The following is a 12,320-nucleotide window of genomic DNA, read 5'->3' on the forward strand; positions in this document are numbered from 1 at the left end:
CTGAGATACAGCAGGCAGTTTTAAACTTGCCCTTTTATAAGCAGTGTGTATTTGGCCCTGAAGTAGATACAGTAATAGACAAAATTAAAAAAAGACTCAAACAGCTAAGGTCATGGGGGCTTTGTATACCACACCCACCAGGGGTAATTTTCATAGACCACAATTTGGAGGGGGTTTCACACAATCGGCTACGGAAACAACCACCCATCAAAAACAATCTACAGTAGAGGATAATTTAGAGGATCCAAAGTAGAGGAAGAGGTAAATCCTCCATATCTAGAGGCTCCTCACAAACAAGCAAACAGTGGCTTTCTCACCATCCCCACACAGCATACATCTCCTGTGGGGGAAGACTGGTACATTTCTATCCACACTGGCAAAGTATCACGACAAATCAGTGGGTTCGGTCAATTATCCAACATGGTTTCTGTCTAGAACTCACTTCCACACCACCAAACATTCCTCCTCGTTCACACAAACTAACTCGGGAGCATCTCATTCTATTAAAACACGAAGTACAATCACTTCTGCTCAAAGGCGCAATAGAAGTGGTACCTACAGCTCAACAGGGAAAATGAGTATATTCTCTATACTTCCTTATACCTTAAACGGGTGGTACTCTCAGACCAATTCTGGATCTCAGACCCCTCAATCAGTATATCCTCTCTGATCACTTCCACATGGTCACTCTTCAGGATGTCATTCCCCTACTACAAAAACATGACTATATGACAACATTAGCTCTAAAAGATGCTTGCTTCCACATCCCCATACATCCAGCACATTGCAAATTTCTAAGATTTTTGATAGCAGGCAAGCATTACCAGTTCAAAGTCCTACCCTTTGGAGTAACAACAGCACCAAGGGTATTCACCAAAACTCTTGCAGTAGTAGCAGCATACCTCAGAAGACAACATATACATGTCTTTCCCTATCTGTACGACTGGCTCATAAAAGCCAGCACCATTCAGATTTGTCAACAGCACACACAATACACAATCGACACCCTACACAGTCTAGGGTTCACAATCAATTACCAAAAATCTCATCTCCAACCAGTGCAAAAACAACTATATCTGGGAGCAATTCTGAACACTCAGTCAGCATTAGCATACCCAAACCCACTGAGAATTCAAGCTTTCCACAATCTCGTATCACAACTACAATACAATCAAACTTACACAGTAAAGTTTTTTATGAAGCTATTAGGGATTATGGCATTCTGTGTAGCAATAGTACCCGATGCACGTCCAAACATGAGACCCATACAACAGTGTCTCTCACAATAATGGTCTCACGCACAGGGCCATGATCTGGTGCTGTTGGACCACCAGACTTGCAACTCTCTGCAATGGTGGAATCGCACCAACTTATCAAAAGGGCGGCCATTTCAGGACCCTGTGCCACAGACCATAATCACTACAGATGCATCAATGACGGGTTGGGGAGCCCATCTCAACAATCTTATCATACCAGGAGAATGGGACTCAGCACAGCAAACCTACCACATAAACCACCTGGAATTGCTAGCAGTGTTTCTAGCACTCAAAGGATTCCAGCCACAGATCACACACAAAACAGTGTTAATAAGGACAGACAACATGACAACAATGTACTATCTGCAGAAACTCATCCCAGTTGTCCCTCCTAGCACAGACAATTTGGAAATGGGCAATTCACAATCGCATTTTTCTATTGGCAGAGTATATTCCAGGAATACACAACCAACTAGCGGACCTCTTAAGCAGGATAAAACAACAAATACACAAATGGGAGATTTACCCACAAGTGATTCAACAGTACTTTCACATGTGGGTAACACCAGACATAGACCTTTTCGCAACAAGCGAAAATGCCAAACTTCACATCCAGGTACCCACACCCTCAATACAAGGGCAATGCTCTATGGATCAGTTGGTCAGGGATATTTGCTTACGCTTTTCCCTCTCTCCCACTAATTCCGTTTCTGGTCAACAAGATCGATCACACTTTCCTCACTATGATACTCATAGCTCCCACGTGGGCACGTCAACACTGGTACACAACACTGTTAGATCTGACAGTAGAACCACATCAGAAGCTCCCAAACAGACAAGACCTATTGACTCGAAACAAAGGTCTAATCAGACATCCCAATCCCAGTATGCCCAACCTGGCGATTTGGCTCCTGAAGGCATAGAATTTGGATATCTACAGCTTCCACCAGAATGTATGGATATTCTACAAGAAGCGCGTAAACCTACAACTAGACAGTGCTATGCAGCTAAATGGAAACATTTTGTATATTACTGTTAACCCAAAAACATTGATCCATTTAAAGCATCAGTACAGGACATTGTCTGTTATTTGCTTCATTTACAAAAAGCAAATCTGGCACATTCATCTATTAAAATTAATTTAACAGCAATATCAGCGTACTTCCAAAACAGACAACATATCTCTCTGTTTAGAATTCCTGTCATTAAAGCTTTTATGGAAGGTCTTAAAATAGTTATTCCACCCAGGGTTCCACCAGCTCCTGCATGGAATCTTAACATTGTACTTACAAGGCTTACGGGTCCACCATTTGAACCCATGCATTCTTGCTCTCTTCAATTTCTCTCATGGAAAGTCGCTTTCTTGGTAACAATTACTTCTTTAAGGAGAGTAAGTGAAATTCAAGCATTCACTTTAGAAGAACCATTCTTCCAAATTCACAAACACAAAATAGTTCTTAGGACACATCCAAAATTTCTACCCAAAGTGGTTTCACCTTTTCACATCAATCAGTCAGTGGAATTGCCAGTCTTTTTCCACAGCCAGATTCAGTTGCTGAAAGAGCTCTCCACACTCTTGATCTCAAAAGAGCTCTTATGTATTATATAGACAGAACAAAAGACTTTAGAAAATCTAAACAACTTTTTTGTGGCTTTTTAACAACCTCATAAAGTTAATCCTATTTCAAAACAAGGATTAGCCAGGTGGATAGTAAAATGTATTCAAACTTGCTATATTATTAAAGCTAAAAATAACTCCTAAAGCACAATCTACTAGAAAGAAAGGTGCTTCAATGGCATTTTTAGGGAACCTACCAATGGCAGACATATATAAAGCAGCCACATGGTCCACACCACACACATTTACTGAACACTACTGTGTGGATGTACTATCCCGACAACAAGCAAATGTTGGTCAAGCAGGGCTTAAACACACTTTCAAACTACTCCAACTCCTACAGGCCTAACCACTGCTTACTTAGAAGGAGACTGCTTTTCAGTCTATGCAAAGCATGTGTATCTGCAGCTACACATGCCATCGAACGGAAAATGTCACTTACCTAGTGTACATCTGTTTGTGGCATGTAGTGCTGCAGATTCACATGCGCCCTCCCTCCTCCCTGGAAGCCTGTAGCCGTTGTGTTACTTTCTTCTGTAAATATGTATATACATTGCATGGACATCTTCTTTACTTACTATATATATATATATATATATATATATATATGTTCGATGGCATGTGTAGCTGCAGATACACATGCTTTGCACATCCCGCCATCTAGTGTTTGGCTCGGAGTGTTACAAGTTGTTTTTCTTCGAAGAAGTCTTTTCGAGTCACGAGATCGAGGGACTCCTCCCCTTTCGGCTCCATTGCGCATGGGCGTCGACTCCATCTTAGATTGTTTTCTTTCCGCCATCGGGTTCGGACGTGTTCCTTTTCGCTCAGCGTTTCGGTTCGGAAAGTTAGTGAAAATCTCGGAAATTTCAACGGTATTGTTTACGTTCGGTATCTGGTTAGTTATAACAGATCGAGACCGAATTTTGAAGAGCTCGGGCGGCCTTCGGGGTTTTCGATTTCCCCGGCGGGGCCTGGTCGGTCCGAGCACGTGCGTCTTCAAGGCTAATGGAACGGACCCCATTCCGCTTCTGCCCCGAATGTCACAACAAGTATCCTTATACCGATCAGCATCTGGTCTGTAATTTGTGTTTGTCTCCAGAACACAAGGAGGATACTTGTGAGGCCTGTCGAGCGTTTCGGTCCAGAAAGACCTTAAGGGACCGAAGAGCAAGGAGACTACAGATGGCGTCGGTGCCGACAGGACAAAAACACATAGAGGAAGAAGAGGAAGCCTTCTCCATCGAGGATTCGGACTCGGAAGAGGTCGATCCTGAACAGACGCCGAAAACCGTGAGTAAGACGTCGATACACAAAACTCACGCAAAGACCACAAAAGCCCAGGGGACGCCACCGCCGGCAGGCCATGGCTTAACCTGAAAAATAGGTGACCGAGCATCGGCACCGAAAAAGGGCATGCATGTGTCGAAGTCATCCGACTCCGGTCGAGATACCGGCACAGAGCAGACTCGACACCGGGTCAGAGCAATCTCGGCACCGAGAGAGCGGCACCGAAGCAAGTCGGCACAGAGAGATAACTACGCCGAAGAGCAAAAAAGTGTCGTCGGAACTGAAAAAGGCAGCCGAAAAGGTTTCGGTACCGAAACATCCGGCCTCGGAACCGAAAACAAGCTTCTACACAGAGGAACAAGGCCTGTCCTCACAAATGCAAACACATAGATTTGGACAGGAGCTAGAGACAATGGAGCCAGATTACACACAAAGAAGGCTCCACATTCAAAAGGAGACAGGGAAGATCAGTACTCTCCCTCCTATACGAATGAAACGGAAACTTGCCTTCCAAGAGAAAGACAAGCAGCCACAGGCAAAGGTGGTAAGACAAGTAACCCCGCCACCATCTCCACAACGCTTTCCACAACCATCACCGGTAGCCACTCCACCAATGATGCAGTCCCCAACTCATACAGGGATGAGTCAGGATGATCCAGACGCGTGGGATCTTTATGATGCACCAGTGTCAGATAACAGTCACGACTGTTATCCAGCTAGACCGTCACCACCTGAGGACTCTACCGCCTACACACAGGTGGTGTCAAGAGCAGCGGCGTTTCATAATGTCAGCCTGCATGCAGAGCTAATTGAAGACGACTTTCTATTTAACACACTGTCGTCCACACATAACCAGTACCAGAGCCTCCCCATGCTACCTGGAATGCTAAAACACTCCAAACAAGTGTTTGAAGAGCCTGTCAAAGGAAGAGCCATAACTCTAAGGGTGGAGAAAAAATATAAACCGCCACCAACAGACCCTGTGTACATCACACAACAGTTAACACCAGACTCAGAGGTAGTAGGTGCAGCACGCAAGAGGGCGAACTCACACACCTCTGGAGATGCACCACCTCCAGACAAAGAGAGTCGTAAGTTCGACGTGGCTGGGAAAAGAGTGGCGGCACAAGCAGCCAACCAAAGGGGCATTGCCAACTCACAGGCATTGTTGGCAAGATATGACAGGGCTCATTGGGACGAAATGCAACATTTTATAGAACATTTGCCCAAGGAGTTCCAAAAACGAGCGCAACAAGTGGTGGAGGAAGGACAGAGTATCTCGAACAATCAGATACGGTCAGCAATAGATGCAGCAGACACAGCTGCTAGGACTGTCAATACAGCAGTAACAATACGGAGACATGCATGGCTGCGTACATCTGGATTCAAGCCGGAAATACAACAAGCCGTGCTGAATATGTCATTTAACAGACAGCAGTTGTTTGGGCCGGAGGTGGACACTGCTATCGAAAAACGTAAAAAAGACACTGATACGGCCAAAGCCATGGGCGCACTCTACTACCCACAGAGCAGAGGTACATTTTGAAAATCACAGTTTCGAGGACAAAGCACTGAACCCACAACCTCACAAACAAGGCCCACTTATCAGAGCTAATACCAGCGGGGAACTTTTCGGGGACAATATAGAGGGGGACAGTTCCCAAAGAGTAGAGGGAAGTACCAAAGTCCCAAAACTCCACAAAATAAACAGTGACTTCCATGTCACAAATCCCCAACACATAACACCAGTGGGGGGGAGACTAACCAAGTTCTACAAAAACTGGGAGGAAATAACAACAGACACGTGGGTCCTAGCCATTATCCAGCATGGTTATTGCATAGAATTTCTAGAATTCCCTCCAAATGTCCCACCGAAAACACACAACATGTCAAAACAACACATAGATCTTCTACAACTAGAAGTTCAAGCATTGTTGCAAAAAGATGCAATAGAGTTGGTACCAATTCATCAAAGAGGAAGATGAGTTTACTCACTGTACTTTCTCATACCCAAAAAAGACAAAACTCTAAGACCTATATTAGATCTCAGACCATTACATATCTACATCAAATCAGATCACTTTCACATGGTGACACTGCAGGACGTAATCCCATTGCTCAAACAACAAGACTACATGACAACACTAGACCTAAAGGATGCGTACTTCCATATACCGATACATCCTTCACACAGAAAGTACTTAAGGTTTGTATTCCAAGGGGTACATTACCAATTCAAAGTGTTGCCATTTGGGATAACAACTGCGCCAAGAGTTTTACAAAATGCCTGGCAGTAGTAGCTGCACATATCAGAAGACAGCAAATACATGTGTTCCCGTACCTAGACGATTGGTTAATCAAAACCAACACGCAGGAACGGTGCTCATAACACACAAAGTATGTCATAGAAACCCTTCACAAACTAGGTTTCTCACTCAACTACAACAAGTCACACCTTCAGACGTGTCAAATACAACAATACTTAGGAGCGACAATCAACACAACAAAAGGGATTGCCACTCCAAGTCCACAAAGGGTACAGGCATTTCACAATGTAATACAGGCCATGCACCCAAAACAAAAGATACAAGTCAAAATAGTGATGAAACTACTAGGCATGATGTCCTCATGCATAGCCATTGTCCCAAACTCAAGATTGCACATGCGGCCCTTACAACAGTGCCTAGCATCACAATGGTCACAGGCACAGGGTCAACTTCAAGATCTAGTGTTGATAGACCCCCAAACATAACACCTCGCTTCAATGGTGGAACACTATAAATTTAAAAAAAGGGCGGCCTTTCCAAGACCCAGTGCCTCAATACGTAATAACAACGGATGCCTCCATGATAGGGTGGGGAGCACACCTCAACCAACACAGCATCCAAGGACAATGGGACACTCAACAGAGACAGTTTCACATAAATCACTTAGAAATACTGGCAGTATTTCTAGCGTTGAAAGCTTTTCAACCTATAATAATCCACAAACACATTCTTGTCAAAACAGACAACATGACAACGATGTATTATCTGAACAAACAGGGAGGAACACACTCAACACAGTTGTGTCTCCTGGCACAAAAAATTTGGCATTGGGCGATTCACAACCACATTCGCCTAATAGCGCAGTTCATTCCAGGAATTCAGAACCAGTTAGCAGACAATCTCTCTCGGGATCACCAACAGATCCACGAATGGGAGATTCAACCCCAAATGCTAAACACTTACTTCCAAAGATGGAGAACACCACAAATAGATCTATTAGCAACAAAAGAAAACGCAAAATGCCAAAACTTCGCATCCAGGTACCCACAGGATCAGTCTCAGGGCAATGCGTTATGGATGAGTTGGTCAGGGATATTTGCATACGCTTTTCCCCCTCTCCCACTCATTCCATATCTAGTAAACAAATTGAGTCAAAACAAACTCAAACTCATACTAATAGCACCAACTTGGGCAAGACAACCTTGGTACACAACACTACTAGACCTTTCAGTAGTGCCTCATGTCAAACTACCGAACAGACTAGATCTGTTAAATCAACACAAACAACAGATCAGACACCCAAATCCAGCATCGCTGAATCAAGCAATTTGGCTCCTGAAGTCTTAGAATTCAGACATCTAGACCTTACACAGGAATGTATGGAGGTCATAAAACAAGCTAGAAAACCAACCACAAGACATTGCTATGCAAATAAGTGGAAAAGATTTGTTTATTACTGCCATAATACACAAATTCAACCCTTACACGCATCTGCTAAAGAAATCGTCAGCTACCTACTGCACTTACAAAAGTCAAAGCTAGCTTTCTCATCCATTAAAATACATCTCACAGCAATTTCAGCTTATCTGCAAATTACGCATTCAACTTCACTATTTAGGATACCAGTCATGAAGACTTTTATGGAGGGACTGAAAAGAATTATCCCACCAAGACCACCACCAGTTCCTTCGTGGAACCTCAACATTGTCTTAACACGGCTCATGGGTCCACCGTTTGAACCCATGCACTCATGTGAGATACAGTATTTAACATGGAAAGTAGCATTTCTAATTGCCATCACATCTCTAAGAAGAGTAGGTGAAATACAGGCATTTACCATACAAGAACCCTTTATTCAGATACACAAGAATAAAGTAGTCTTACAAACAAATCCAAAGTTCTTACCAAAAGTCATATCACCGTTCCACTTAAATCAAACAGTAGAACTACCAGTGTTCTTTCCTGAACCAGATTCTGTAGCTGAAAGAGCACTACATACATTAGACATCAAAAGAGCATTAATGTACTACATTGACAGAACAAAACATATTAGAAAAACAAAACAACTATTCGTTGCTTTCCAAAAACCTCATACAGGAAATCCAATATCCAAACAAGGCATTGCCAGATGGATTGTTAAATGCATTCAAACCAGTTATCTCAATGCAAAAAGAGAGCTGCCTATTACACCAAAGGCACACTCAACTAGGAAGAAAGGGGCTACCATGGCCTTTCTAGGAAATATTCCAATGAATGAAATCTGTAAGGCAGCAACATGGTCTACGCCTCATACATTTACCAAGCACTACTGTGTAGACGTGTTATCTGCACAACAGGCCACAGTAGGTCAAGCCGTATTAAGAACATTATTTCAAACAACTTCAACTCCTACAGGCTGATCCACCGCTTTTGGGGAGATAACTGCTTACTAGTCTATGCACAGCATGTGTATCTGCAGCTACACATGCCACCGAACGGAAAATGTCACTTACCCAGTGTACATCTGTTCGTGGCATGATACGCTGCAGATTCACATGCGTCCTCCCGCCTCCCCGGGAGCCTGTAGCCGTTTCGAAGTTGATCTTGAACATTTGTAAATTTGTAAATATATCGCTTTAAACCACATTATGTACATACATTTTTACTCCATTGCATGGGCACTATTACTATAATACACAACTCCTACCTCACCCTCTGCGGGGAAAACAATCTAAGATGGAGTCGACGCCCATGCGCAATGGAGCCGAAAGGGGAGGAGTCCCTCGATCTCGTGACTCGAAAAGACTTCTTCGAAGAAAAACAACTTGTAACACTCCGAGCCCAACACTAGATGGCGGGATGTGCAAAGCATGTGAATCTGCAGCATATCATGCCACGAACAGATGTACACTGGGTAAGTGACATTTTCCATATATATATATATATTTATATATATATATATATATATATATATATATATATATATATATATATATATATATATATATATATATATTTGTACATAAACAATTCTTCACTCCTTACTTCACCCTTCTGCGGGAAAACTATCTAACAAAGGACTCTATGCCCATGCACCCTATCACTGAGAGGAGGAGTCACTCAACCTCGTGACTCAAAAAAATCTTTGAAGAAAAACAACTTGTAACACTCCGAGCCCAACACTAGTTGGCGATATATGCACAGCATGTGAATCTGCAGCACTACATGCCACGAATAGATGCACACTAGGTAAGTGACATATATATATATATATATATATATATATATATATATATATATATATATATATATATATATATTTTATACTTACCTACATTTTCGTGGTAAAGGCATACTCATAGTAAAAAAAATAAAAAAAAATGGTTAGAAAGCCTTTCGTAGAAAAGACACTGTTGTGGTTCCAGCATTGTTGCAAAGGCGTTCGTGATAAATGCCCTTGTTGTTCCGTCATACATCCAGCACCAAGAGATGCAGGGTATCTTGGGAACAGACTCTTGGATGGCTGAAGCCTCAAACATTTCCTACCAATCTTTAATCCAATACTCAGCACTCCTTCTTTCATTGTTGCACGGGGGACCTTTTCCTCCTGCTAGACCACGCAGTACCTTTCAGTTCTCCCTTCTCTACACGAAAGCAACTTTTATTTTGCTCTGACACTCGTGATGTGTTTTTAATGCCGCTTACTGACCACTTTAATTACATGCCAGTCGAGCGGGCTGCTACCCTCCATCATGTCAGTTCTTTCCCAACGCGCTTGGGTGCGGGATAAATTAGATTCTGCGAGCATGGCGCCATGTCCACCCCAGATGGCAGGCTTGCACCTGACCTGCCCTCCGGCTCCCCTGCAGATGGGGTCCTGCTGGCTTTGAAGGTGACCTTGTTTACTGCCTGCATCTTTGCTGAGGATGCAGGCCCAGTTGATGATCCGACTGCTTTTCCTCCCCAGATAACACTTTTGCGTGATTGTCAGTTCCAAGTCTATTTCTGTGTATGTAGGCAGTGGGGAGTGATGAGAGAGGGGGGTTGCATCGGGCTCAGACACTCTCTCACTTGCATTGTTTGCTGCATTCTTACTCCTGCATTAAAATAGACGTATAACATACATGCCAGTAGACCTCATTCAGGCGGGGGAATCACAATTTTTTATTTTTTTGTAGTAGGCAAAAATGGCTTTATTTTGGCATTCTCCCGCCTGAAATTGTCTCTCCTTTAATAGAAGTCAATGGGAGAAATACATTCTCACGATTATTATTATTTTTTTTTTTAAATCTCCTACTTTTCTCTTCTAAAATGCTGGCAAGTATGATGTTGAAACACCTGATTTACTCTAAGCCCGAGACAGTTGAGTGACAATTGGAATCCCACTCAAGCGCTTGAATGTGTGAATCAAGACAGTTTTACTCCATTATCAAGCGCAAAAGCCAGAACCAAACCCTGGGTGTGATAACTGGGACAACCATCTTTCTTGGCTCCATGATTGCTGGTAAAATCTCTGAATAGTGGTGTCTTCTTTAGTCAGAATCACACAGTTGCCTTGAAACAAGAGAAGGTAACAAAATCTCTAGATGTGGGGAGGAACCAAAAATACTTCCTGTTTAAGGAACCCACTCTTGATTGCTCATGATCCTCGGGGGGGGGGGGCACTATACTGATACAAAACACATGCAAATAACTTTATGCAGTTACTAGGTTTTTTTCCTCCGCTTTTTGTTTCATGGGCAAAATCTTCTTTATTATTTACATCACTGAGTGGTTCTTGAAGTGTCTTGGTGTGAAAGGTGACCCAGGTAAAGTTAGTTTTAAGGCCTGTGATCATTGAATACAACCATTGCACCATCAAAGGTTTCCACTGTATTTGGGTGCAGTTGTTTTGGTGACCATCATTGGGAAAGGGACTGTGAGTACTGCACCTCATCCTAAAAAGTACCAAAGCAAAACAAACACTGATGTTCAGGGAGTGCTCTAAGGCTGTGCTGTCCTCTCCTTTCGCCCAAACAGTTGAGCAGAAGTTGCTGATAAAGCTTTTCACCCTTATGATGGCTACCCCATGATAAACCATGAAAATCTCTAGGTCGAGCATCCTTCCATATCGCTTGAGGGGTCCCTTATTTTAGAAGTTAACCTCACCAAGTGTTGTAGCATCAAGCTCCCTTGGTCATAGCTGCATAGCTAAGCAGTAAGTAGGCTGATGTGGAACTTGAGTCACATCCAGAGGTCAGATCCTAGACTGCCACAGTTGGCTCCTGTCTACTCGGAGATTGCCTAGGCTACCCCTAAGCATGCCCGTTGCAAGGTCACTGGAGGCCTCCTGAATATTGAGGGAAGGTTCTTCTGTATCTGATTACTCTACAGTCCACTCGCCCTTGTAATATACTCCCTAGCCTGTGGCTGTTCTTTGCAAAAGAGGTATTACATATCGGCTCTGCTGGCTTTAATTTTGATTCCAAATGGGATTTGTCCATTGCTTGGGTTGCCTCGTGTGATGATGGATGTGGGATGATTAAACACCTCTTCTGTCTGTGCCCTCTGTGCTGCCTGAGAGCTTACAATTAAGTCTTCCTTGGTCTTGCCATTCTGGCCAGGGCCGGCCCATAATAATGAGCGCATCCTGCTAGACTCTTGTTTGGAGAAGGAGGTTCTTGAATTGCATTAATGATGGGATGTGATGATCCCATAGCAAAATAAACTTTTGGAGGATGCTCATATAATCACTTTGGCATCTTCAGATTACCAAGTGGCCTCCTTTGGACATAGTCACAGTAAGTGTGTTATTAGCATTATTTATGTAACACACATCTGGCCTAACGAAGCAGCTGGTTGCCTTACCTCGTACCAGGAATAGGAGTCACTTAGTTGTTCCATGCTGCACATATGGCTGCGTACAAAGTATGG

The 12,320-nt window shown here is 43.1% G+C and overlaps 1 protein-coding gene across 4 annotated transcripts in view; it reads left to right on the forward strand.

The window, feature by feature from the left end:
- Positions 1-12,320, forward strand: part of DPF3 (double PHD fingers 3) — a 367,266-nt gene that overhangs the window by 183,429 nt on the left and 171,517 nt on the right. The window lies entirely within an intron of this gene.

Source organism: Pleurodeles waltl, chromosome 9 (genome assembly GCF_031143425.1).
Source record: "Pleurodeles waltl isolate 20211129_DDA chromosome 9, aPleWal1.hap1.20221129, whole genome shotgun sequence".
NCBI classification, from domain to species: Eukaryota; Metazoa; Chordata; class Amphibia; order Caudata; family Salamandridae; genus Pleurodeles; species Pleurodeles waltl.